We start from the raw sequence: 27,351 nt of genomic DNA on the forward strand, positions 1-27,351 counted from the left end.
ATATGGCATTCAGAGTATCAACTTCAAGAACTCCCTTCTTCATAGGTGTCCCATTACTCACAGGATTCCTTTCAGAAGTGTACATGAACTGGTTATTAGCAACCATGTCAATGAGTTCTTGAGCTTCTGCAGGCGTTTTCTTTAGGTGAATGGATCCACCTGCAGAAGTGTCCAGTGACATCTTTGATAGCTCAGATAAACCATCATAGAATATATCCAGGATGGTCCATTCTGAAAGCATGTCAGAAGGACACTTTTTGGTCAACTGTTTGTATCTTTCCCAAGCTTCATAGAGGGATTCACCTTCTTTCTGTCTGAAGGTTTGAACATCAGCTCTAAGCTTGCTCAGCTTTTGAGGAGGAAAGTACTTGGCTAAGAAAGCCGTGACCAGCTTATCCCAAGAGTTCAGGTTGTCTTTAGGTTGAAAATCCAACCATAATCTAGCTCTGTCTCTTACAGCAAAAGGGAAAAGCATGAGCCTGTAAACTTCAGGATCTACTCCATTAGTCTTAACAGTATCACATATCTGCAAGAATTCAGTTAAGAACTGAAAAGGATCTTCAGATGGAAGTCCATGAAACTTGCAGTTCTGCTGCATCAGAGAAACTAATTGAGGTTTCAGCTCAAAGTTGTTTGCTCCAATGGCAGGAATGGAGATGCTTCTTCCATGTAAATTGGAATTAGGTGCAGTAAAGTCACCAAGCATCTTCCTTGCATTATCATTATTTTCGGTTGCCATCTCCTCTGCCTGTTCGAAAATTTCTGAAAGGTTATCTCTGGATTGTTGTATTTTTGCTTCTCTTAATTTTCTCTTCAGAGTCCTTTCAGGTTCTGGATCTGCTTCCACAAGAATGTTTTGGTCCTTGCTCCTGCTCATATGACAAAGAAGAAGGCACAGAAAAATAATAATAATAATAATAGAGATCCTTTATACCACAGTATAGGGATCCCTTTATGAGTGGAAGAAAAGAGGGGGAGACAAAGAATGTGATGTAAAGGAAGAAACACAACTGTACGAATGGAAGAGATGTGAGATGAGATGTTAGGATATGAATGAATAAATAGAATGAGATGGGGAGGGATAATTTTCGAAAATTATTTTGAAAAAGAGTTAGTGATTTTTGAAAAATGGTTTTTGAAAAAATGTTAGTAATTTTCGAAAATTTTTGAAATAAAAAATAAAAGATAAAAATAATTAGTTAATTAAAAAGAAATATTTGAAAAAGAGGGAAGATATTTTCGAAAATGAGAGAGAGAGAGTTAGTTAGGTAGTTTTGAAAAAGTTAAGAAACAAACAAAAAGTTAGTTAGTTAGTTGAAACAATTTTGAAAAGATAGGAAGTTAGGAAGTTAGAGAAGATATTTTGAAATCAAATTTTTGAAAAAGATAAGATAAGAAGATATTTTTGAAAAGATATGATAGAAATTAGTTTTTGAAAAAGATTTGATTTTTAAAATCTCAATTAATGACTTGATTCATAAGAAATCACAAGATATGATTCTAGAACTCAAAGTTTGAATCTTTCTTAACAAGCAAGTAACAAACTTCAAATTTTTGAATCAAAACATTAATTGATTATGTTATTTTCGAAAATTTGATATAAAAATAAGAAAAAGATTTTTAAAAAATATTTTTGGAATTTTCGAAAATAACTAAGAATTTTGAAAAAGATTTGATTTTTGAAAAAGATTTTGAAAAAGATAAGATTTTCAAATTGAAAATTTGATTTGACTCATGAGAAACAATTTGATTTTAAAAATTTTTGAAAAAGTCAATCCAAATTTTCGAATTTGATGAGAGAAAAAGGGAAAGATATAATTTTTTGATTTTTGAATTTTTATGATGCAAGAGAAAAACACTAAAAAGATGCAATGCATGAAATTTTTAGATCAAAACAATGAATGCATGTATGAATGATATGAATGTCAAGATGAACACCAAGAACACTTTGAATGTCAAGATGAACATCAAGAACATATTTTTGAAAAATTTTTAATGCAAAGAAAACATGCAAGACACCAAACTTAGAATTCTTTAATGCTTAGACACTAAGAATTCAAGAATGCATATGATAAACATGAAAAGACACAAAACAAAAAATCATCAAGATCAAACAAGAAGACTTACCAAGAACAACTTGAAGATCATGAAGAACACTATGAATGCATGAAATTTTCGAAAAATGCAAGATGCACATGCAATTGACACCAAACTTATAACATGACTCAAGACTCAAACAAGAAACACAAAAAATATTTTTGATTTTTATGATTTTCTAATTTTTTTGGATTTTTCGAAAATTAATAGAAAAAGGAAAATAAGGATTCCAAAATTTTTAATATGAATTCCAGGAATCTTGCATTCTTAGTCTAAAGCTTCAGTCCAGGAATTAGACATGGCTCACTAGCCAGCCAAGCTTTCAATGAAAGCTCCGGTCCAAAACACTAGACATGGCCAATGGCCAGCCAAGCTTCAGCATTTAACACCAGAGTATATTGATCTTGATAACGAATTGCTGCTCATCATTTATCAAGTATGTAACTTACCTCTGATGGTTTGGAAGCCTCAGTCCAAAAGAATTTAGACATGGCTTTACAGCCAGCCAGGCTTCACATGCTTCATGAAACACTAGAATTCATTCTTAAAAATCTTGAATAAAATTTTTGAAAACATTTTTATTTATTTTTTTTTTCGAAAACAGATGAGAAATTTTTTTGAAATATTTTTGAAAAGAAAACAAAAAGAAAATTACCTAATCTGAGCAACAGGATGAACCGTCAGTTGTCCAAACTCAAACAATCCCCGGCAACGGCGCCAAAAACTTGGTGCACGAAATTGTGATCTCTGGTAATGGCTTCTTAGGCCAGATACTCTGATCTAGTTTTACAGTCTGTCACAACTTCGATACAACTAACCAGCAAGTGCACTGGGTCGTCCAAGTAATACCTTACGTGAGTAAGGGTCGAATCCCATGGAGATTGTTGGTATGAAGTAAGCTATGGTCACCTTGTAAATCTCAGTCAGGTAGATATAAAGTGATAATGGTGTTTTCGAATATTATATAATAAGATAGAGATAGAGGTACTTATGTAAATCATTGGTAGGAATTTCAGATAAGCGAATGGAGATACTTTTCGTTCCTCTGAACCTATGCTTTCCTGCTATCTTCATCCAATCAGTCTTACTCCTTTCCATGGCTGGCTTTATGCAAGGGCATCACCGTTGTCAGTGGCTACATCCCCTCCTCTCAGTGAATAATATGCTCACGCACCCTGTCACGGCACGGCTATTCATCTGTCGGTTCCCGATCATGCTGGAATAGGATTCACCCTCCTTTTGCGTCTGTCACTAACGCCCAGCATTCGCGAGTTTGAAGCTCGTCACAGTCATTCAATCATTGAATCCTACTCAGAATACCACAGACAAGGTTTAGACCTTCCGGATTCTCTTGAATGCCGCCATCATTCTAGCTTACGCCACGAAGATTCTAGTTAGGAGATCTAAGAGATACTCATTCTAGCTTAATTCATGTAGAACAGAAGTGTTTGTCAGGCACGCGTTCATAAGGGAGAAGGATGATGAGCGTCACACATAATCATCACCTTCATCACGTTCTTGGGTGCGAATGGATATCTTAGAAGCGAAATAAGAAGAATTGAATAGAAAACAGAAGTACTTTGCATTAATCTTTGAGGAACAGCAGAGCTCCACACCTTAATCTATGGAGTGTAGAAACTCTACCGTATGAAAATACATAAGTGAAGGTCCAGGCATGGCCGAGATGGCCAGCCCCCTAAAACGTGATCAAAGGATCATAAGGTAATCCAAAGATGGTCAAAAAGACGTCTAATACAATAGTAAGAGGTCCTATTTATAATAAACTAGTCACTAGGGTTTACATGAGTAAGTAATTGATGAATAAATCCACTTCCGGGGCCCACTTGGTGTGTGTTTGGGCTGAGCCTAAGTGTTGCACGTGCAGAGGCCATTTGTGGAGTTGAACGCCAGTATTTGTGCCAGTTTGGGCGTTCAACTCTGGTTTTGGATCCTTTTCTGGCACTGGACGCCAGATTTGGTCAGAGAGCTGGCGTTGAACGCTAGTTTACGTCGTCTATTCTTGGCCAAAGTATGGACTATTATACATTGCTGGAAAGCCCTGGATGTCTAATTTCCAACGCAATTGGAAGCGCGCCATTTCAAGTTCTGTAGCTCCAGAAAATCCACTTTGAGTGCAGGGAGGTCAGAATCCAACAGCATCAGCAGTCCTTCTTCAACCTCTGAATCTGATTTCTGCTCAAGTCCCTCAATTTCAGCCAGAAAATACCTGAAATCATAGAAAAACACACAAACTCATAGTAAAGTCCAGAAATGTGAATTTAACACAAAATCTATTAAAAACATCCCTAAAAGTAACTAGATCCTACTAAAAACATACTAAAAACAATGTCAAAAAGCGTATAAATTATCCGCTCATCAGAGCCCAGGGGAGAATTTTCAAGTTCCAACGTTAGCCTCCAAGTTAGGGGGCTAACGTTGGGGCTAACTTTTCAACCAAAAGTTTGTGCAAAAGTTTGATGCTAACTTTAGGTCCAGCTTCTTGCTTCCTGGTTCAGTTTCACTTATTCCATTGTCCTCTCTTCACTCCTAGCCATTCCTTCTTGCTTCAACCTTTCTCCAAGCTTTCTTCACCTATCATTAATCAACCAAACTCATCAAAGCTATGCTCAAAATCATGAGATATTCATTCTTTCATAATATGCAACAAATATAGCATGAAACCTCATGAAATGGCATGAATTCATATATGGTTGGTTCAATCAAGGGAAACATGAAAATCTACTCAATTAGCTTGCTTGTAGCTCAAGAAAGTGCATAATTCTAATGAAAACAAAAGAAAAGGACTAGCTAAAATAGGCTAGGATGACTTGTCATCACAACACCAAACTTAAAGCTTGCTTGTCCCCAAGCAAGAAAAGATTTATTGAGAAGAAAGAATGAAATAGAAGAGGATGTTCATGCTAGCAGAGTATTATTGATAGTTCATGGGGTTTTGTGTGGATATGCAAATACTCACTTCTTATTGACTCCTAGGCCTAGAAAGTCTCCTTCAAGCTTCAAGTGACATACTGCTATGACCTCTCATTATTCCTTTATCCTTGGCTATTACTTTGTTCATAAGCTTTATTTGAGTGTCATGTGTAACAAATTCATTTTCTTTATTTTATACTTGACACATTATTCACTATAGACACTTGGCTCACATTCCTTCTTAGAACATTGGTGCCCAGCACCTCTTTGGGTTACTAAATGCCTTGTAGTTAGGTTGCTCTTGATAGTGGACTTTCAGCTGATGATCCCGGGTTAGTTAACCCAAGTCACCAAGTGTTGAAGCACTCCAAAGAGCTTAATAATCCAAGCAGATCCTAATACACAGACACCACAGGCATATATTCTAAGGTTCAAGCTATTGGTGTCCAGCTTTGTTTCTTTTTGTTTTTCTTTTGTTCTGCCACTTTTTGGCTATCTTTTTTTTCTTTTCTTCTTTTTGTTTTTCTTTCTAACCAAGGAAATTAATTCAATTGAGATTCATAGACAGTAGGCCACTCTTTACTTAGAAGGAGATATCCTGGCTCTTTATCCACTAAAAGTGAGCTATTATACAATCACACACATACCACCACTTACTTTTATTCCACTTCTATCTAACAGAAACCATTTTACTTCACATTCAAACTGTTCTTTTATTGAATTTAGAGATGCAGGGGACAACACATGCTTCTTGTCAAGTGAAAATAAACACCCAAGCACACACATAGACTAGCCTACTTATTTTAAAATAAACAAACATAATGCAAAGACTTTTAAATGACTACTTAAAAATGCAAAGACAACTTAGAACAGATAGATTTTGTAGTGATGAATAAGGAGCAAGTCCACCTTTCATTTGTCATGCCTTTTCTTTCTCCTTTCATACACTTGGCTGCTAGTGTTCCCACCATCCTTGTTTGGTGCCTGTTGATCTTGCCAAAAGCCAGCCTTATTCATAGCCTCCTCCACTCTATCTTCAAGTCTCATAGCCCTGCTTACTTCTACCTCACTTCTCATTTTGAAGAATTCATCAAAAGTTGGGAACGCCGGATCCATGTTGTGCAAATGTTCTCCAATATAGTTTAGTTTGATTTGGCTATTGACGTTGTAATCGGCTTGTACTTCATACCTTGCATCTTGGAGTGTTGTGAACTCCTTGAAAGCCTTCAAACTTTCAGCTTGCATTTGTTCCAACTTCCCAAAAGATTCATGAGATTGAAAGGCATGTTCTTCTTGCATCACAAGGAATCTTGACTCGAATTCACTTTGTTTGCTCATTATTCTTAGCTCTCTTTCTTCTTGTGCTTGTTGGTTCTTCATGTACAGAGAATGGTATTCCTCTTGCCTTTCTTGGATTCTCGTGTACTGTTGAGACAATCTTCCTATTGCTTCTTGCATTTGAGTCATATCCATATTACCATGTGGGAAAAAGTGTGGCTGTTCCTCCTTCTCTTGTGGCTCTTCTTCTATGTGTGGCTCATCTTCTTCCATTGGCTCTTCTCTTTCCCTTCCTCCATGTGGTCTTCGGCCTTGATGTGCTTCAAGGGGCATCATCATTCGTTCAATGGTTATGGGCATGCCTTGGCTTAACCACATTGGATTCTCCTCTTCCAATGGAACTTTAGCCTTTGCACACAACCTCCAAATGGTACTTGGATAATACAACCAAGATCCGGCCGAATTCTTTTCAGCTAGCTTTTGAATGTCTCTTGCAAGGATTTCATGAACTCTTATCTCTCCACCCACCATGATACAATGCAGCATCACGGCTCTCTCCCTGTTAACTTCCGAGGTGTTTACTGTGCCCAGAATTGATCTTTTCATCAACTCATACCATCCTTTTGCTTCCGGAGTGAGGTTACATCTCTTCAGGAACTTATATCTGTTCTTGTTATCTCCTTCCCACTCTGAGTTCTCAAAACAAATGTCTCTCGCAATCTCTTCATAATCCTGATCCTCATTCAATCTTTGTTGGTATCCCGGTTCATCAAAGCGGACTGACTTTAGTTTCAAGACTTTTTTGATTGCATCCGGGCTAAAGTCTACTTCCACCCCCCGCACATAGCTCTTGTACGTTGGGGGCTCACGCATGTCAAGCCTTGGGACATTTGCATAGAATTCTCTTATGATATTGGTATTAATTCGGGTGGCTGGTGATGTAAGTTCCTCCCATCTCCTCTTCCGGATTTTGTTCTTCATTTCTTGACATCCATCATCCGGCAACATGAATGGAATTTCAGGATAGATTCTTTTCTCGTGTATCCATTGAATTTGCATTTGATGAAACCAAGACTTGAACCTCCGTTGGTCATATTCATGTGTTTCTTCCTCTACTATTGGATCTTTTCCTTTTCGTCGTTTGGTTCTTGAGGAGGATGCCATGATCACTTGGTTGGTTGAGAGGGAATGTGAAGAGTGTTGGAGAGTTTGATGTGTGTTTGGAGGAAAAAGAAATTAGGACCGGACTTGCTATGACAAGAAATTATGAAGAGAAGTTTAAGTGGTTGGAGTTTAAAGTAAGAGAAAGGTTGCACAAAGCTTGTTATGTTGAGGAGTGATTCGGTCATGTGCATGGCTTGAAGGTGGTATGCTTTTAAATGAGCAATGAAGGGCTAGGATGCAATTAGACACTATGGGGATCAAAGGTGTGCATGTATGGATGAATGAAGACAAAATTTGCTCTTTCCCTTGCCTTTGCCGTGATCATTCTCAAGGAGTGGCAGATTTCTTTCTTGAAGCATGTGATGGGATTTTGTCCTTATGCTATGCTTTCCTTTGTCTTGTCTTTTTCATTGAAGATTCTTTGACCTCCTAGTCATCACAACAAGACAACATATATTAGTCTTATCCAACCGTAGCAAGAGTGTTCTTTTTAGAAATACTATGTGAACCATCAATTCTTATCTCATTTGAACCGTGATACTCTCTTTGGAGGACACCAAACTTAATGTTTGGTCATGTATAAAGAAAACGAGTCTTTTCCTCCAATTAGTGAAGTTCAAACGTTAAATGTCCATAAGAATTGTTTCCATTACACTTTCTTTTTCTTTTTTTTTTTCATGAAGGATTAATTGTATCCTTGAATCGGTGCATCAAGGTTTGATGAACACCAAACTTGTTTCTTGTCAAAGGGTACATCACAATTAATGCCTTCATTACTGAATAAGAATTTTTTCATTTATAAGATTTTGAAGAATAACAAATGTATGATTATTGATGCATGAGTTTCAAATTTTCATGAAGCTATGTGGACACCAAACTTAGCATATGTTTCAAAATAGTGCATGCAGTCAATGGACATGTTCATGAAAAGAGAAAAGAATTCATGCTCAATTGATCATAACTTATTGAATTTAAAATGACATGAATCTTAAAGCATGGGTTGCCTCCCATGGAGCGCTCTTTTATTGTCATTAGCTTGACATTGAAGCTTTCTTTTATGGTGGTTGGTGCTTGTAGGGCCTTAATTTGTCTCCTCTGACCGTGATCCTCTTCTTTGTTTTCTGGTGTTCAATTTTAGCATGCTCTAATGATAGTATGTTACTGACAGTATAGTAATCCTCGGTTTGTTGATTTGCCCCCAGCTGTTGATATATCAGTTGCACTTTGTCACCTTTGGAAAGCCCCTCTGTTGGAATCTTTCTATTCTTCCAGCCCCTTTTTGCTTTGTTTCTGCGTTTCATCTTTCCTTTTGTTGATCTTTCTTTTCTGGCCGTAGGTCTTTCTTGGGGACCTCTCTTTTCAGTGGCTGATACTCTAACATCCTCTTGGGCTTTTTCATCAGTCTGCACAATCCTTAGCATTGGGATGTTGCTGTGACTTCCCTGGTCATTTTTCATATAGTCTTTCTTTTCCTTGCTAAATTGTGCCTCTGGCAACACCTTCAGAGTGACACTCTGGTCATGCATCCTTAGAGTTAATTCCCCTTCCTCTACGTCTATGATAGCTCTAGCAGTGGCCAAGAATGGCCTTCCCAGTATAACAGAGTCACCATCATCATCGTTTGATTCTAGAACCACAAAGTCAACAGGGTATATAAAACTGTCCACCTTGACCAAAAGATTTTCAATTACACCCCTGGGGTATACTATTGACTTGTCTACCAGCTCCAGAGACATTTGTACTGGTTTGACCTCCTCTATATGCAGCTTTTTCACCAAGGAAGATGGTATTAAGTTAATACTTGCTCCGAGATCCCACATTGCTTTAGTGATGGTCAATTCCCCAATGGTGCAAGGCAACAGGAAGCTCCCTGGGTCCTCAAGCTTGGGAGGAAGCCCCTTTTGAATCAAGGCCCTGCATTCCTCAGTAATCATTATGGTTTCTTTCTCATCCCAGCTTCTTTTCTTGTTGATGAGATCCTTCAGAAACTTGGAGTATAGAGGCATTTGCTCAATTGCTTCAGCAAAGGGGATATTAATTTCTAGCTTCTTAAAGATCTCAAGGAATTTGTGAAAATGCTGGTCTTTAACCTCTTTGTTGAACCTCTGGGGATATGGCAGTGGAGGTGTGATGCTTTTTCCTATTTGCTGCTGTCCCTGAGCTACTTCCTTTGAGCTATGTGGCTGGTTGTTCTTCTCTTTAAGTTTCTCAGTGCTTTTGTTTGGCATCACAACTTGCTCCTCAGCCTCATCTGCCTTTGTTTGCTTCTCATCCTCCGTTGGTTCTTTGATGTTCTCTGCTTGCTTCTTTGTAGTGTCATTGTTGCTTCTCAATACTCTCCCACTCCTTAATTGTATTGCCTTGCATTCCTCCTTGGGATTTGGAATTGTGTCACTGGGCAGTGAGTTTGAAGGTCTCTCAATAGATACTTGCTTGGAGAGTTGCCCCATCTGTCTCTCTAGGCTTTTCAGGGAGGCTTCCTGATTCTTGGTTACCATTTCTTGGTGTTTCAACATTTTGTCTATCATGGCCTCCAAGTGAGTGATTCTTTGGGCTTCAGGTGATACTTGAGGTGGGTTATGAGATGTGGGTGGTAGATGGTAGGCATTTTGGTTGGTGGGTTGGTTATTAGATTGGTATTGGTTGAAGTTGGGGTAGTTGTTTTGAGGTTTTCTGTAGGGGTTTTGGTTAGTCTGCTGCTGGTTGTGATTTTGGTTGCTTCTTGGGTTGTGTTGGTTTGAGTTCCTCTGCCATGGTTGTTGGTTTTGGGTATGGTTATCTCCCCATCTGAGGTTTAGGTGGTTCTTCCAGGATGGATTGTATGTATCACCATACACTTCCTTTGGTCCTTGGTTGTGCATATACTGTACTTGCTCTTGTTGTTGTTCTTCTTGAGTTTCTTCATTCTGTCCCCATGTGGTTGATGGTTGGCTAGTGTTGACTGCTGCAACTTAGAGACTATCAATTCTCTTGGCCATTTGCTCAAATTGTTGCTGAATTTGCTGCTGCATCATCTTGTTTTGAGCTAGGATTGAATCCACTCCTTCTAGCTCCATTACTCCTCTCCTTTGTGATGGTTGGCGGCCTCTTTGATGAGCAAAGAAATACTGGTTGTTAGACACCATATCAATGAGTTCTTGAGCTTCTTCTGCAGTTTTCATGAGTTGCAAGGAACCTCCAGCTGAATGATCCAAAGCTTCCTGGGATTTCAGTGTCAAGCCTTCATAAAAGTTTTGAAGTTTCTCAAACTCATTAAACATGGCAGGGGGACATTTCCTGATCAGAGCCTTGTACCTCTCCCATGCCTCATAAATGGGTTCGGCCTCCATTTGTGTAAATGTTTGTACCTCAGCCTTTAACCTTATAATCCTCTGAGGTGGATAAAATTTGGCAAGAAACTTAGTTACCAAATCATCCCAGTTGTTAATGCTGTCCCTTGGAAACGATTCCAACCATTTAGTGGCCTTGTCCCTGAGAGAAAATGGGAATAGCATCAGTTTGTAACTGTCAGGGGGCACTCCATTAGTTTTGACAGTGTTGCATATCCTCAAGAAAGTGGATAAATGTTGGTGTGGGTCCTCAAGTGGTCCTCCACCAAAAGAGCAGTTGTTCTGAACCAAAGTGATGAGTTGTGGCTTGAGTTCAAAATTATTAGCATTGACATTTGGAGCCAAGATGCTGCTCCCACAATGTCTAGGATTTGCAAAGGTATAGGAAGCCAAAACTCTCCTTTGGGGTGGGTTGCCATTGTTGTTGTCTTCTCCACCTGGTGGATTGGTTAGATGTTCCTCCATCTCTTGGAATTCTTCGTCTGATTCCTCTTCCCCAACAATATTTTTCCCTCTTTCAGCTCTTCTTAACCTCCTGAGAGTTCTTTCGTCTTGTTCATGAAAATTGGGTATGGTTCTTCTTGTACCTAACATACAAGCAGAGCATGAGAAATGCACAAAACCAGTGACACTTCAATTTACTACCAGATTGAAGTGTTAGTTAGTTTAAGCAAAAAATCAAACAGTTAGTGGGTTAATCAAAATTAAAGAAAAAGTGCTTGATCTAGATCACCACCTCACTTAATCATTGTCAATCTAATCAATCCCCGGCAACGGCGCCAAAAACTTGATGAGATATTTTGTAGGAAAATAAATTTCTCCCAAAATACACAAATATAACCGGCAAGTGCACCGGGTCGTATCAAGTAATAAAAACTCACGGGAGTGAGGTCGATCCCACAGGGATTGAAGGATTGAGCAATTTTAGTTTAGTGGTTGATTTAGTCAAGCGAATCAAGATTTGGTAGATGGTTTTGTGACTTGCAGAATTAAATTGCATTGAAGTAAAGAGAACAAGAAATAAATTGCTGAAACGTAAAGAACAAGAAATTAAATGGCGGAAGCTTAGAGTGCAAGAAATGTAAATTGCGGAATCTTAAAGCACAAGGAATGTAAATTGCTTGAAATGTAAAGGGGATTGGGATGTGGATTTGCAGAAATTAAACAAGGAAAAATTAAATTGCATCAAACAGAAGAGGGAAAGGGAATTGGGATTGAACCAGATATGAAGCAGAAAAGTAAATGAACATAGAAAGCAGTAAACAGAGAAGTGAAATGGGAAATTCAGATCTCAGGACCCAGAGACTAGAAAACCAAGTCTAGATCTCAATGCCTTCCTAGATCCAACAAGAACAATTGCAAGGAAATTGTAAATTGCAAGGAAAATAGATAAAGAGCAATTAACCGGAAATGAAATTCAATTAGCAGTAAAGAAACAGAGATCCAAGATTGAGATTGAAACAAAATTTCTTCAATTCTCCAATCCAAGATCCAAGACAAGTGTAAATGAAATTGAAAGCAATGAAAACAAAGAAATTAAAGTTTAAAAGCTCTCCGAAAACTATTATGAAAATTCCAAAAGGAAAGCTCCCCGAAGAACTTGAATTCTATCCTATTTATACACTTTCTTCAAATGATCTTCAAGCCTTGAGTTGGGCCTTTGCTCTTGGTGGAATTGGATTGAAAGAGGCCTTGGTTGATTGCTCTTGAAGTTTGGAGAAGAACCAAAGTGAACCAATTGAACCGGTTTTGAGGTTAGCAAAAGTTGGACCAAAAGTTTGAGAACTTTTCATAGCAGCCAGCACAATTTGCTGGTATGAACGTTGGTGCCAACGTTAGGGGTCTAACTTTGACCCTAACGTTGGCCTTGCCTAATGTGTTTGTGGCGCCAACGTTAGCCACCAAGTTAGGGGGCTAACGTTGGCGCAAACTTTTGCTCCTTCTCCATTGAAAATTCATGTGCCAACGTTAGCCTCCAAGCTAGGGGGCTAACGTTGGCGCAAACGTTGGATGGCCAGGGAGGAATTCATGTGCCAACGTTAGCCTCCAAGTTAGGGGGCTAACGTTGGCGCAAACTTTTGGAGCCCAGGGGAGAAATTCATGTGCCAACGTTAGCCTCAAAGTTAGGGGGCTAACGTTGGCGCAAACTTTTGGAGCCTGGTGCACGAAATTATGATCTCTGGTAATGGCTTCTTAGGCCAGATACTCTGATCTAGTTTTACAGTCTGTCACAACTTCGATACAACTAACCAGCAAGTGCACTGGGTCGTCCAAGTAATACCTTACGTGAGTAAGGGTCGAATCCCACGGAGATTGTTGGTATGAAGCAAGCTATGGTCACCTTGTAAATCTCAGTCAGGTAGATATAAAGTGATAATGGTGTTTTCGAATATTATATAATAAGATAGGGATAGAGGTACTTATGTAAATCATTGGTAGGAATTTCAGATAAGCGAATGGAGATACTTTTCGTTCCTCTGAACCTATGCTTTCCTGCTATCTTCATCCAATCAGTCTTACTCCTTTCCATGGCTGGCTTTATGCAAGGGCATCACCATTGTCAGTGGCTACATCCCCTCCTCTCAGTGAATAATATGCTCACGCACCCTGTCACGGCACGGCTATTCATCTGTCGGTTCCCGATCATGCTGGAATAGGATTCACCCTCCTTTTGCGTCTGTCACTAACGCCCAGCACTCGCGAGTTTGAAGCTCGTCACAGTCATTCAATCATTGAATCCTACTCAGAATACCACAGACAAGGTTTAGACCTTCCGGATTCTCTTGAATGCCGCCATCATTCTAGCTTACGCCACGAAGATTCTGGTTAGGAGATCTAAGAGATACTCATTCTAGCTTAATTCATGTAGAACAGAAGTGTTTGTCAGGCACGCGTTCATAAGGGAGAAGGATGATGAGCGTCACACATAATCATCACCTTCATCACGTTCTTGGGTGCGAATGGATATCTTAGAAGCGAAATAAGAAGAATTGAATAGAAAACAGAAGTACTTTGCATTAATCTTTGAGGAACAGCAGAGCTCCACACCTTAATCTATGGAGTGTAGAAACTCTACCGTATGAAAATACATAAGTGAAGGTCCAGGCATGGCCGAGATGGCCAGCCCCCTAAAACGTGATCAAAGGATCATAAGGTAATCCAAAGATGGTCAAAAAGACGTCTAATACAATAGTAAGAGGTCCTATTTATAATAAACTAGTCACTAGGGTTTACATGAGTAAGTAATTGATGAATAAATCCACTTCCGGGGCCCACTTGGTGTGTGTTTGGGCTGAGCCTAAGTGTTGCACGTGCAGAGGCCATTTGTGGAGTTGAACGCCAGTATTTGTGCCAGTTTGGGCGTTCAACTCTGGTTTTGGATCCTTTTTTGGCGCTGGACGCCAGATTTGGTCAGAGAGCTGGCGTTGAACGCCAGTTTACGTCATCTATTCTTGGCCAAAGTATGGACTATTATAAATTTCTGGAAAGCCCTGGATGTCTACTTTCCAACGCAATTGGAAGCGCGCCATTTCGAATTCTGTAGCTCCAGAAAATCCACTTTGAGTCCAGGGCGGTCAGAATCCAACAGCATCAGCAGTCCTTCTTCAACCTCTGAATCTGATTTCTGCTCAAGTCCCTCAATTTCAGCCAGAAAATACCTGAAATCACAGAAAAACACACAAACTCATAGTAAAGTCCAGAAATGTGAATTTAACACAAAATCTATTAAAAACATCCCTAAAAGTAACTAGATCCTACTAAAAACATACTAAAAACAATGTCAAAAAGCGTATAAATTATCCGCTCATCACAACACCAAACTTAAATTGTTGCTTGTCCCCAAGCAACTGAAAATCAAATAGGATAAAAAGAAGAGAATATACTATAAATTCCAAACTATCAATGAAACAGAGCTTCAATCATATGAGCGGGACTTATAGCTTTTTGCCTCTTGAATAGTTTTGGCATCTCACTTTATCCATTGAGGTTCAGAATGATTGGCATCTATAGGAACTCAGAGTTCAGATAGTGTTATTGATTTTCCTAGTTTAGTATGATGATTCTTGAACACAGCTATTTCATGAGTCTTGGCCATGGCCCTAAGCACTTTGTTTTCCAGTATTACTACCGGATACATAAATGCCACAGACACATAATTGGGTGAACCTTTTCAGATTGTGACTCAGCTTTGCTAAAGTCCCCAATTAGAGGTGTCCAGGGTTCTTAAGCACACTCTTTTTTTTTTTTTTTTTTTTTTTGCTTTGGACCTTGACTTTAACCGCTCAGTCTCAAGTTTTCACTTGACACCTACACGCCACAAGCACATGGTTAGGGACAGCTTGGTTTAGCCGCTTAGACCAGGATTTTATTCCTTTAGGCCCTCCTATCCACTGATGCTCAAAGCCTTGGGATCCTTTTTATTTCCCTTGCCTTTTGGTTTTAAGGGTTATTGGCTTTTTGCTCTTGCCTCTTGGTTTTAAGAGCTTTGGCTTTTTCTGCTTGCTTTTTCTTTTTCTTTCTATATTTTTTTTTCGCCTATTTTTTATTTTTTTTTCTGCAAGCTTTGTTCTTTGCTGCTTTTTCTTGCTTCAAGAATCATTTTTATGATTTTTCAGATTATCAAATAACATGTCTCCTAGTCATCATTCTTTCAAGAGCCAACATATTTAACATTCTTAAACAACCACTTCGAAAGACATATGCACTGTTCAAGCATACATTCAGAAAACAAGAAGCATTGTCACCACATCAATATAATTAAACTAAGTTCAAGGATAAATTCGAAACTCATGTACTTCTTATTCTTTTGAATTAAAACATTTTTCATTTAAGAGAGGTGATGGATTCATAGGACATTTATAACTTTAAGACAAAGTTACTAACTACTAATGATCATGTAATAAAGACACAAACATAGATAAGCACATAACATAGAAAACGAAAAGCAGAAGAATTAAGAACAAGGAATGAATCCACCTTAGTGATGGTGGCATTTCCTTCTTGAGGAATCAATGATGTCCTTGAGCTCTTCTATGTCTCTTCCTTGCCTTTGTTGCTCCTCCTTCAGTGCTTTTAGATCTTCTCTGATTTCATGAAGGATGATGGAGTGCTCTTGATGTTCCACCCTTAGTTGCTTCCAATAATTGTGTGGAAGAAAATGTATCCCTTGAGGTATCTCAGGGATCTCTTGATTTGCAGTCAAATGTTCTACCACTGAGCTATAGACCCTTGATGGAAGCTTTTGTCTTCCCTTTCCTCTTTCTAGAGGTTTCTCTGGCCTTAGGTGCCATCAATGGTTATGGAAAAAAAACAAAAAAGCTATGCTTTTACCACACCAAACTTAGAATGTTGCTCGCCCTCGAGCAAAAAAAGAAAGAATAGAAGAATAAGAAGAAGATATGGAGGAGATGGATGGGAGTGTGTATTCGGCCATATGGGTGGGATTGGGTGGGAGAGAGATGTTGAATTTTTGAAGGTAGTGGGTGTATGGATGTGAATGGTAAATGGAAAAAAAGAAGGGATTATCATGAATGGAAAGAGAGATGATGAGGTAGGTGGGGATCCTATGGGATCCACAGATCCTGAGATGATCCTGTGGGGTCCACAGATCCTGAGGTGTCAAGGCATTTACATCCCTGCACCAATTTAGGCATGTAAAATGCCCTTGCACACAACTCTGGGCGTTCAGCGCCAGGTTGGTGCCCATTTTGGGCGTTCAACGCCCCTTTGCTGCCATTTCTGGCGTTGAACGCCAGAACCATGCTTGTTCTGGGCGTTCAGCGCCAGGATGCTCCCATTCTGGGCGTTCAACGCCAACGCCCAGAACTATGCTCTGTTCTGGCGTTTGAACGCCAGACAGATGCTCCTCCAGGGTGTGATTTTTCTTCTGCTGTTTTTGATTCCGTTTTCAATTTTTATATTTATTTTGTGACTCCACATGATCATGAACCTAAGAAAACATGAAAAACAATAAAAATAAGGATTAGATAAACATTGGGTTGCCTCCCAACAAGTGCTTCTTTAATGTCAATAGCTTGACAGTAGGCTCTCATGGAGCCTCACAGATGTGCAGAGCTTTGTTGAGACTCTCCAACACCAAACTTAGAGTTTGGATATGGGAATTCAACACCAAACTTAGAGTTTGGTTGTGGCCTCCCAACACCAAACTTAGAGTTTGACTGTGGGGGCTCTGGTTGACTCTGCTTTGAGAGAAGCTTTTCATGCTTCCTCTTCATGGTTGCAGAGGGAGATCCTTGAGTTTTAAACACAAGGGAGTTCTCATTCCATTGAAGGAATATTTCACCTCTGTCAACATCAATCACAGCTCTTGCTGTGGCCAGGAAAGGTCTTCCTAGGATGATGGATTCATCCTCTTCCTTTCCAGTTTCCAGGACTATGAAATCAGCAGGGATGTAAAGGCCTTCAACCTTTACTAACAGGTCCTCTACTTGTCCATAAGCCTGTTTTCTTGAGCTGTCTGCCATCTCTAATGAGATTCTAGCAGCTTGCACCCCATAGATTCCCAGCTTGCACGGGCCCCGCAGGGCTTCGAAGCTCGACTTACCCTACGTCGCGAGACATGCTTATGATAATTGTGTGCGCATACTTTAATAGGTGCGATCATACCAGCACTGTTGCACCGGATCCCAACAGAACTCTGCACTTAAGCGTGCTTGGGCGATAGTTGTACTAGGATGGGTGACCTCCTAGGAAGTCCTCTGGTTGAACCTCTTTTTTTTTACGTCGTTCTTACCCTCGTTCTTTAAACGACGCTATCTTGAATAGTTTAGCTAAAGCGAGCCTCAATGACCTGATTTTCGACAAGCTCACACGGGCCCCACAGGGTTTCGCAGCTCGACTTACCCTATGTCGCGAGACATGCTTATGATAATTGCGTGCGCATACTTTAATACGTGTGATCATACCAGCACTCATGCACCGGATCCCGTTAGAACTCCACAGTTAAGCGTGCTTGAACGAGAGTAGTACTAGGATGGGTGACCTCCTGGGAAGTCCTCGTGATGCAACATTTTTTTTTACGTCATGCTTACCCTCGTTCTTTAAACGACGCTATCTTTAATTGTTTAGCTAAAGCAAGCCTCAATGACCTGATTTTCGACAAGCTCGCACGGGCCCCGTAGGGTTTCGCAGCTCAACTTACCCTACGTCGCAAGACATGATTATGATAATTGTGTGCGCATATTTTAATAGGTGCGATCATACCAGCACTAATGCACCAGATCCCATCAGAACTCCGCAATTAAGCGTGCTTGGGCGAGAGTAGTACTAGGATGGGTGACCTCTTGGGAAGTCCTCGTGTTGCACCTCTTTTTTCTTTTTTTTTTCTTTTTTTTTTACGTCGTGCTTACCCTCATTCTTTAAACGATGCTAACTTGAATTGTTTAGCTAAAGCGAGCCTTAATGACCTGATTTTCGGCAAGCTCGTACGGGCCCCGTAGGGCATCGCAGCTCGACTTACCCTACGTCGCGAGACATGCTTATGATAATTGTGTGCGCATACTTTAATAGGTGCGATCATACTAGCACTGTTGCACCGGATCCCAACAGAACTCGGCAGTTAAGCGGGCTTAGGCGAAGTTGTACTAGGATGGGTGACCTCCTGGGAAGTCCTCGGGTTCCACCTCTTTTTTTTTTACGTCGTTCTTACCCTCGTTCTTTAAACAACGCTATCTTGAATAGTTTAGCTAAAGCGAGCCTCAATGACCTGATTTTCGCAAAGCTCGCACGGGCCCCGCAGGGCTTCGCAGCTCGAGTTACCCTACGTCGCGAGACATGCTTATGATAATAGTGTGCGCATACTTTAATAGGTATGATCATACCAGCACTCATGCACCGGATCCCATTGGAACTCCGCAGTTAAGCGTGCTTGAGCGAGAGTAGTACTAGGTTGGGTGACCTCCTGGGAAGTCCTTGTGATGCATCGTTTTTTTTTACATCATGCTTACACTCGTTCTTTAAACGACGCTATCTTGAATAGTTTAGCTAAAGCGAGCCTCAATGACCTAATTTTCGACAAGCTCGTACGGGCCCCGCAGGGCTTCGCAGCTCGACTTACCCTTCGTCGCGGGACATGCTTATGATAATTGTGTGCGAATACTTTAATAGGTGCAATCATACCAGCACCATGCACCGGATCCTATCAGAACTCCGCAGTTAAGCGTGCTTGGGCGAGAGTAGTACTAGGATGGGTGTTGTTCATACCCTAGGTCGAGCTGTCCGACCTGGGATGATTCGAGGTAAAGCGACCAACCTCTTCAGGACAGACTATTCGACCTCGTCTCAAAGAGCTCGGCCAAATCAACAAGAGAGCCCAGTAAAAGGCCCAAATAGAGGAACACGACCCAAATCCTAAGGCGGCCTAAGGCTATAGAGATAAGGGCAGTTCCAATAAAGATATGCTGACCTCAACTCTAAAGATAAAGATAAGATAAGATAACTAACTTATCTTACCCAACGAAGGTCACATCTCTACACTATAAATACACTGGAGCACCCAGGTATAACTCATACTCTGATTCTACATAAAACCTTTTTAATACCCATGCTAACTTAAGCATCGGAGTCTCTTGCAGGTACCCCCCACACTCCGGTGGCAAAGGATCAGAAGTGCAACTAGTCCAACAAGTCAGACACAACAGCTCCGGCCGCCACCAGCCAGCCAGACACGTCATCTCCGACCTGTACAGAAGATCTCGTCCGAGATCGACCTACAATTTCAGGTAACCCTCGGAACATTGGCGCCGTTGCCGGGGAACCTGGAAGTCATCCCATCACCATGGCGGACAACCATGACAATGACCACGATTCAGGTCTGGAAGATCGAACACCGCACAAGAACGCAGATGTCACGCTACATGACACTCCGGAGACCAGCAAAGACAAAGATTTGCCAAATTCAGGAGCCATAGAAGCACTCTTAAATCGCCTAAAACAACTGGAAAAAGAAACCCAGCAACAACGAGAAATCGGAAGAGATCTACAAAGAGAGATGCGGCGACGTCGGGAGTTAGAAGAAAAACTGCAGCAATTGGAAGCCGATCTCAAATCAGAAGCCCCTCACGCTAATCTCAAAGAAAATTCACACAAAGAGCAAGACCCCTTCACTAGGGAAATCATGAAAACCAAAATTCCAAAAGACTTCAAACTCCCGGATATGACCCTGTACGACGGCACCACGGATCCCAACCACCATCTTAGTAACTTCAGAAGCAGAATGTGCCTCACTGACGCCCCAGATGCTGTTCGCTGTAAAGCCTTCCCAACCACTCTCACAAAGACAGCTATTCGGTGGTTCGACAACTTACCCCCAAAATCCATCTCAAGCTTCGACGACTTAGCCAAAAAATTCCTAGCCAGATTTTCCATTCAAAAGGATAAAGCTAAACACGCCCCCAGTTTATTAGGAATCAAACAAGGAGATCGGGAGAGCCTTCGAAACTACATGGAAAGATTCAACAAAACATGCATGGACATACAAAGTTTACCCACGGAGGCCGCAATCATGGGACTCATCAACGGCCTACAAGAGGGACCTTTCAGCCAATCTATATCAAAAAAGTACCCGGCCACCCTCAACGAAGTACAGGAGCGAGCAGAAAAATACATCAATATGGAAGAAAACGCTCAGTTAGGAGAATCCTCGAAGTCGGGAGCTTCCCACCGTAACAGAGACAAAGAATCCAAAAGAAAAAACGATAGAAAAGGGGAGAAAATTAAGAAGTACCATAACTATACTCCTCTTAGAGCATCCCTGGTCGAAATATATAAAGAGGTCTGCCATACGGAAAAAATTCCCCCAGCACAGCCGCTCAAAGGCAAAAAGGGAGGAGGAAACTGAAAGGAGTATTGTGAATATCATCGGGTCCGGGGACACTCCACCAACGAATGCTTCGAATTAAAAAATATCATAGAAAAATTGGTAAGGGATGGAAAACTAGACCGATTTCTGGCCACACGAGATGACGAGCAAAGAAAGAGACGAAGGGATGAAGACACGGAACGAGCGGAACGATCACCTCGGACGCCAGAAAGACATGTCCACATGATACATGGCGGCTTTACAGTAGGAGGGATCTCCAAATCCTCTCGTAAAAGATACCTCAAAGAGGTATACCATGTCGAAGGAGAGGAGGGAGCACTCAACATCCCGGCAATAACATTCACTAAAGAGGACGCAACCGGCATCATTACAGGACACGACGATCCAATGGTTATCACTATCATATTGGCAAATGCCAACCTACATCAGACGCTAATAGATCAAGGGAGTTCTGCCGACATCTTATTCAAAACAGCCTTTGATAAACTCGGCTTAGAAGAAAAAGAACTTAAAGCATATCCAAACAGTTTGTTCGGGCTAGGAGACACTCCGGTTTGACCATTAGGATACATACCACTGCATACAACCTTTGGAAAGGGAGACCAATCCAGGACCCTCAAAATAGACTACATTGTAGCCGACGTAAGCTCAGCCTACAATGCTCTCATAGGCCGGACCACGCTCAACCAACTCGGGGCAATAGTCTCGACCCCACACCTATGCATGAAATTCCCAACTCCAAAAGGGATAGCCACGATAAAAGCAGACCAGAGGATGGCGCGTCGTTGTTACAACGAGAGCCTCAACCTCAGGGGCAAAGGAGAAGAGTTCCACACAATAGAGCTGGTCGGAGTTCAACGATGAGAAGAGTTTCGCCCCCAACCAGAGGGCGAGATAGAAAAAATTCAGATCGGGGACACCTCGGAAAAAACAATTAATATCGGCACAATCCTCAAAGGAGATGCAAAAGAACGGCTAATACAATTTTTGCGAGATAATGCCGACCTTTTTGCATGGAAAGCCGCAGACATGCCAGGCATAGACCCTAAACTAATGTGTCACAAGTTGGCAGTTTATCCAGGATCTCGACCGGTCCAGCAGAAACGAAGAAAACTCGGGCCAGAGCGATCCCAAGCTGTGGAAGAGCAAGTGCAGGCACTGCTGGAAGCTGGATTTATAAGAGAAGTTAAATACCCACTATGGCTAGCCAACGTCGTTTTGGTGAAAAAATCAAATGGGAAGTGGCGAATGTGCATCGATTACACAGATCTTAACAAAGCTTGCCCAAAAGACCCATACCCACTCCCGAGTATTGACGCCCTGGTAGATGCTTCCTCTGGATATAAATATCTCTCGTTTATGGACGCGTATTCAGGATACAACCAAATCCCCATGTACCCACCGGACCAGGAAAAGACCTCGTTTTTAATGCCAAAGGCAAACTACTGCTACATCGTAATGCCTTTCGGCCTTAAGAACGCAGGAGCCACTTATCAAAGATTGATGAATAAAGTCTTCTCGGATCACATCGGGAAAATCATGGAAGTTTATGTGGACGACATGCTAATTAAAACAAAAAGCGAACAGACACTGTTGACCGACCTAGCCCAGGTGTTCGACACCATCCGGAAACATGATATGCGACTCAATCCAACAAAATGCACCTTTGCGGTAGAAGCAGGCAAATTCTTGGGCTTCATGCTCACACAAAGAGGAATCGAAGCAAATCCAGATAAATGCCAGGCCATACTCAACATGAAAAGCCCAACCTGCGTAAAAGAAGTACAATAACTCAACGAGAGGTTGGCTGCCCTATCCCGATTCTTAGCAGGAGCCGCAATAAGATCTCTCCCCTTCTATGCTACTTTAAGAAAGGGAAAACAGTTCGAGTGGACGACAGAATGCGAACAAGCGTTCCAAGACTTTAAAAAGTTCTTAGGACAGCCACCTATCCTATCCCGACCACAAGAAGGAGAACCACTCATACTATATCTTGCAGTAGGAGACAAGGCAGTAGCGTCAGCACTGGTCCGCGAAAGCGAAAACGGGCAACAACCCGTCTACTTCATTAGCAAAGCACTGCAGGGATCCGAGCTGAACTATCAGAAAATAGAAAAATTTGCTTACACTCTCGTTTTAACATCTCGGTGACTCCGCCCCTACTTCCAGGCCCACACCATTAAAGTTCGAACTAATCAGCCCTTAAAGGGAATACTGCAGAAAACAGATTTAGCAGGCAGAATTCTACAATGGGCAGTCGAGCTGTCAGAATTCGACCTCCAATATGAAGCTCGGACCGCCATCAAATCACAATACTTGGCCAATTTTATCGCCGAATTCACAGATGCCCTAGAAGCCCCCATAGAGTGGAATCTGTATGTGGATGGTTCTTCAAATAAAACGGGAAGTGGCGCAGGAATTATAATAGAAAGCAACCAGGGAACCCAAATTGAGCTCTCCCTCAAGTTCGGATTCCCGACTTCAAATAACCAGGCGGAATACGAAGCATTGCTAGCTGGTCTAAAACTGGCTGAGGAGGTGGGAGCTCGAAAACTTAACATTTATAGTGATTCACAAGTGGTCACATCACAGATAGCAGGGAGCTACCAAGCCAAAGATCCCACCATGAAAAGATATTTGGATAAGACCAAGCAACAGCTCGAACGAATCGGGGAATACAAGATTTGCCACATACCCCGTGAGCAAAATGTTCGAGCTGACGCACTCTCAAAACTGGCCAGCACCAAACCAGGGGGCAAAAATAGAAGCCTCATCCAGGAAATGTTACAGAACCCATCAATCTCGGAAACGAAAAAAGTCCTAACCATAACAGGCCAGGACCAAGGATGGATGACCCCCATAATTAACTACCTCAAAACAGGAACACTCCCCGCAGAAGACAAGGAAGCAAAGAAGCTAAAAAGGGAGGCACAGTATTACACCATCATAAGCAACATCCTATACAAAAGAGGGATCTCGGTACCATTACTAAAATGTGTGCCGACCTCCCACACCAGGGAAGTGTTAGAAGAGGTACACAGCGGCATCTGCGGCAATCATCTCGGAGCACGGGCTCTTGCCAAAAAGATACTCCGGGCAGGGTTTTACTGGCCAACTTTACAGAAAGAATCTACAGAATTCGTAAAGACATGTCCATCATGTCAGAAACATGCCAATTTCCACATCGCCCCGCCAGAAGAACTCATCAGCGTGACTGCCCCTTGGCCTTTTGCGAAATGGGGACTCGACCTTCTCGGCCCTTTTCCCCAGGGATCAGGGCAAGTTAAATTCCTCATAGTAGGGGTAGATTACTTTACAAAGTGGATCGAAGCAGAACCATTAGCCAATGCCACTGCCCAAAGAAGCCAAAAATTCTTATACAGAAACATTGTCACAAGATTTGGGGTCCCGTACTCAATAACCACAGACAATGGCACCCAATTCAGAGATACGGGCTTCAGAAAATTAGTAGCCGATTTGAATATAAAGCACCAGTACACCTCTGTCGAACACCCCCAAGCTAACGGACAGGCCGAAGCCGCCAACAAAGTCATATTGGCAGGGTTAAAACGGAGATTGTAGGATGCAAAGGGAGCCTGGGCAGAGGAACTCCCACAAGTCCTATGGGCATATCGAACAATGCCACATTCCACCACAAAGGAATCCCCATTCCGGCTAACATACGGAACGGATGCAATGATTCCAATAGAAATTGAGGAAGGATCGCATAGGGCAGTCCATTATAATGAGGGAGCAAACTCCCAACTCTAGAGGGAAGAACTCGACCTACTACCTGAGGTTCAGGAAAGAGCTCGGATCAGAGAAGAAGCACTAAAACGCCGAATGGCTTCTAGATATAACTAACGGGTAGTACCAAGAAGTTTCGCTGAAAACGACCTCATCTTAATCCGAAACGACATCGGAACAACACGACCCAGAGAGGGAAAGCTGGCAGCCAATTGGAAAGGACCATACTGAGTCATAGAAGTACTCGGGAAGGGCTACTACAGAGTGTCCGAACTCGACGGACGGGAGCTTCCAAGGTCATGGCATGCCTGCAACCTAAGAAGGTACTACAGTTAGAAAAGGTAAAGGATCTCATCAGTAGATGTGCTCTTTTTCCTGAAAAAGTTTTTTTTAATGAGGCACCAGGTTGAGACATACCCAACGTAAGAGGATGAGAAAATTCCCATATGTATATATTTGCATTTTTCTTTGAATAAAATTTATCTAGGCATTCTACAAAGATTTCAAGACGCATTAATCTGAAGTATTCATCATCCGATTATAAAGCTACAGGTCGGCAGAAAGTGAAAAACAATTTCACTGCACGACCACGATAAAGATGAGTCATCCGATAAAGGTAAAAACGCGATTCACCCAAAGGACGAGCTAAAGATGCCAACCACTTTCTACAAATCGGCAAAGATGAACACAGAATAATGTAAGAAGTTATAGAAAGCAATCTAAAAAAGAACCTGACGAGGTGTTACGGATAGCTAATAAAATAACTTAAAGACTAGCCGGCGTTCGGAAGTCGGACCAAGTCAACCCAAGTTATAAGTAAACCCTGGAAAGAGGTCTGGCCAACCCTATTAAAGAGGATTACTTTAACTTAAAAGGACTCGACCTAGCAAATCTAGCCCAAGATGAAAAAGTTATAAAAGTAATCCCTGAAAGAGACCTAACCAAGGTCCAAAAAAGAGGATTACGAAATAACTTAGAAGAGATCGACCTAACGAAGTCGACCTCCTACAAAAGACAAGAAGTAATCCCTGAAAGAGACCTAACAAAGGTCCAAGAAAGAGGATTACAAAACAGCTTAGAAGAAGTCGACCCGACGAGGTCGATCCACTACAAAAATCCAAGCAATCTCTGAAAGAGACCTCACGAAGGTCCGAGAAAGAGGATTATGAAAAAGAGTCTATCAGGGGACCAACGCAAAGAAGTCGGTCACAAGGCAGTAAAGAACACACGCAGAGCAAGAAAACCAAATTATATAAAGTTATAAAGGCCTTGAAGGGCCACTAACACTGACTACCCAAAGGGTAGCAAGCTACTTGTCCGTTTTTTAAATAAAAAGTTGCTAGGAAAGCAACTAAAAAGTCAACATCTTAATAAAGTTCCAAAAAACGCCCACAAGCCGGGCCAACTACAATCAACAAACATCAGAAGTTTTCTCGACAGCATCATGAGCTTTCTTGGCGACATCAGGACCAGGAGAAGGAGGGCGAGTTTGAAGCGGCACCGCATCAACAGTCCCATCCTTCCGATTCAGGATCTGGCAATCCAGGTCAGGTACAACAGGAGGAGTGGAAGAAGTCGGCACTTTGGTGGAAGACACAAGGGGAGGAACAACTTCATCATCATCACCCTCATCATCAGGGACAATCTTGCCGTCTCTGACAACATTATCCAAGCTCAAAAGGGTAAGATCGGCCTCGGGAGCAATAATTCGGACTTGCTCTTTCAAGTTCTCGTAAGCAGCAGTTACGCTGCCGACAAGATGACTTTGGAGCTCAGCATAATCCTCCTGGGCATTGTCGAGTTCTTCCCTCAGGCGCCTCCCCTCCCTATAGGAAGTCACATAGCTGTCCTTGTGCATCATGGCCGCATCCTCAGCCAACCTCAAGGAAGCAGCCAGCGCCTTAGAACTCGCCTTCTCATTTTCGAGGTCCTTCTCCAACTTGACCACCTTCACCTCGAGCTCCTCCTTCAAACCCTTCATCCGGTCAAACTCTCATTTCGCCTCCTCCATAAACGCCTCGGTAGCGTGGAGAGGAAGATTCTGGGCAGTGCGATGAAGTGCAGCCGACATAAAGGCCATCCTCACATGATTCTGAGCCATAAACTCCAAATGATGAAGAATGGACACATCATCCATAGGAATGGTACCATATGGCCCAATTTGTTGATCTATAAACTCAATGGCGTTGAAATCAGGAGCGTTGAGGTCGAAAGGCTCAGAAGTCTTTTGCTTTTTACTCGGAGGAGCGGCGGATGGAATCGCAGAAGAAGAAGGAGAATCCACCAAACGAACCCGAGGTACTGGGATCGCCTTCCTCACCCCGGGAGAGCTCGGCACGGCCGGCTTCTCACGGGGCTGGGAGGACCCCTCCCCAGCAGCCCGAGCGGCAACATTCCGGGCAGCAGTCGCCTTCTGTGCCCTCTTAAAAGCTTTCATAGACTCATTATTCTTCATTGCCTCTGTAAATAAAATAGAAGTCAAGCTACAAATCAAACAAGTTGAAAATACAACTAGAAGCATCGTAAGACAAACAGCAAAGGAAACACAAGATACCCAGTTCAGATTGAAGAAGAGAAGGATTGGTTAGAAACTTCTTTGTGTCAAGATGGGGAGGCTGACCCCAACGCTCCTCTAAAACAGTCACAAAGGCTCGCTCAGCCTCATCCAACATGTCCCAAGAGTACCTGGAGACCCTAACATCATTCTGCCACTCTAGGGGAAAGGCGGGCTCATCATTTTCATCCAAGAAAAAGGGCCAAGATCCTTTAACAGCTCGGACCTTGAAAAAATAGTTTTTAAAATCCCGAAATGATTCGTCAAACATGGAGAAAACTTTCTTTCCTTGGGTAGAACGGAAGGAGACCCAAGCTGACTTCTTTTTCACCACACCAGGCTTAGTCAAGACAAACAAGTAGAAAAAGAGAGATTGGGAAGCTGGAATACCAAAACTACCACACAATAAT

General features: G+C 41.8%; 2 non-coding genes and 3 pseudogenes across 2 annotated transcripts; all 5 read left to right on the plus strand.

The window, feature by feature from the left end:
- Positions 1 to 235: 235 nt before the first annotated feature.
- On the plus strand, positions 236 to 343 carry LOC148556324 (small nucleolar RNA R71). The gene has a single exon (XR_015887325.1). It is a non-coding gene; the product is annotated as a small nucleolar RNA R71 (small nucleolar RNA).
- Positions 344 to 17,711: 17,368 nt separating this feature from the next.
- On the plus strand, positions 17,712 to 17,830 carry LOC148556325 (5S ribosomal RNA; annotated as a pseudogene).
- A 179-nt stretch (positions 17,831 to 18,009) lies between these two features.
- LOC148556326 (5S ribosomal RNA) lies at positions 18,010 to 18,128 on the plus strand. The gene has a single exon (XR_015891125.1). It is a non-coding gene; the product is annotated as a 5S ribosomal RNA (ribosomal RNA).
- A 199-nt stretch (positions 18,129 to 18,327) lies between these two features.
- LOC148556327 (5S ribosomal RNA) lies at positions 18,328 to 18,445 on the plus strand (annotated as a pseudogene).
- Positions 18,446 to 18,626: 181 nt separating this feature from the next.
- Positions 18,627 to 18,745, plus strand: LOC148556328 (5S ribosomal RNA; annotated as a pseudogene).
- Positions 18,746 to 27,351: the final 8,606 nt, after the last annotated feature.

The sequence above is a fragment of the Arachis ipaensis genome, chromosome B6 (assembly GCF_059453495.1).
Source record: "Arachis ipaensis isolate K30076 ecotype BB chromosome B6, ASM5945349v1, whole genome shotgun sequence".
Classification (NCBI taxonomy): Eukaryota; Viridiplantae; Streptophyta; class Magnoliopsida; order Fabales; family Fabaceae; genus Arachis; species Arachis ipaensis.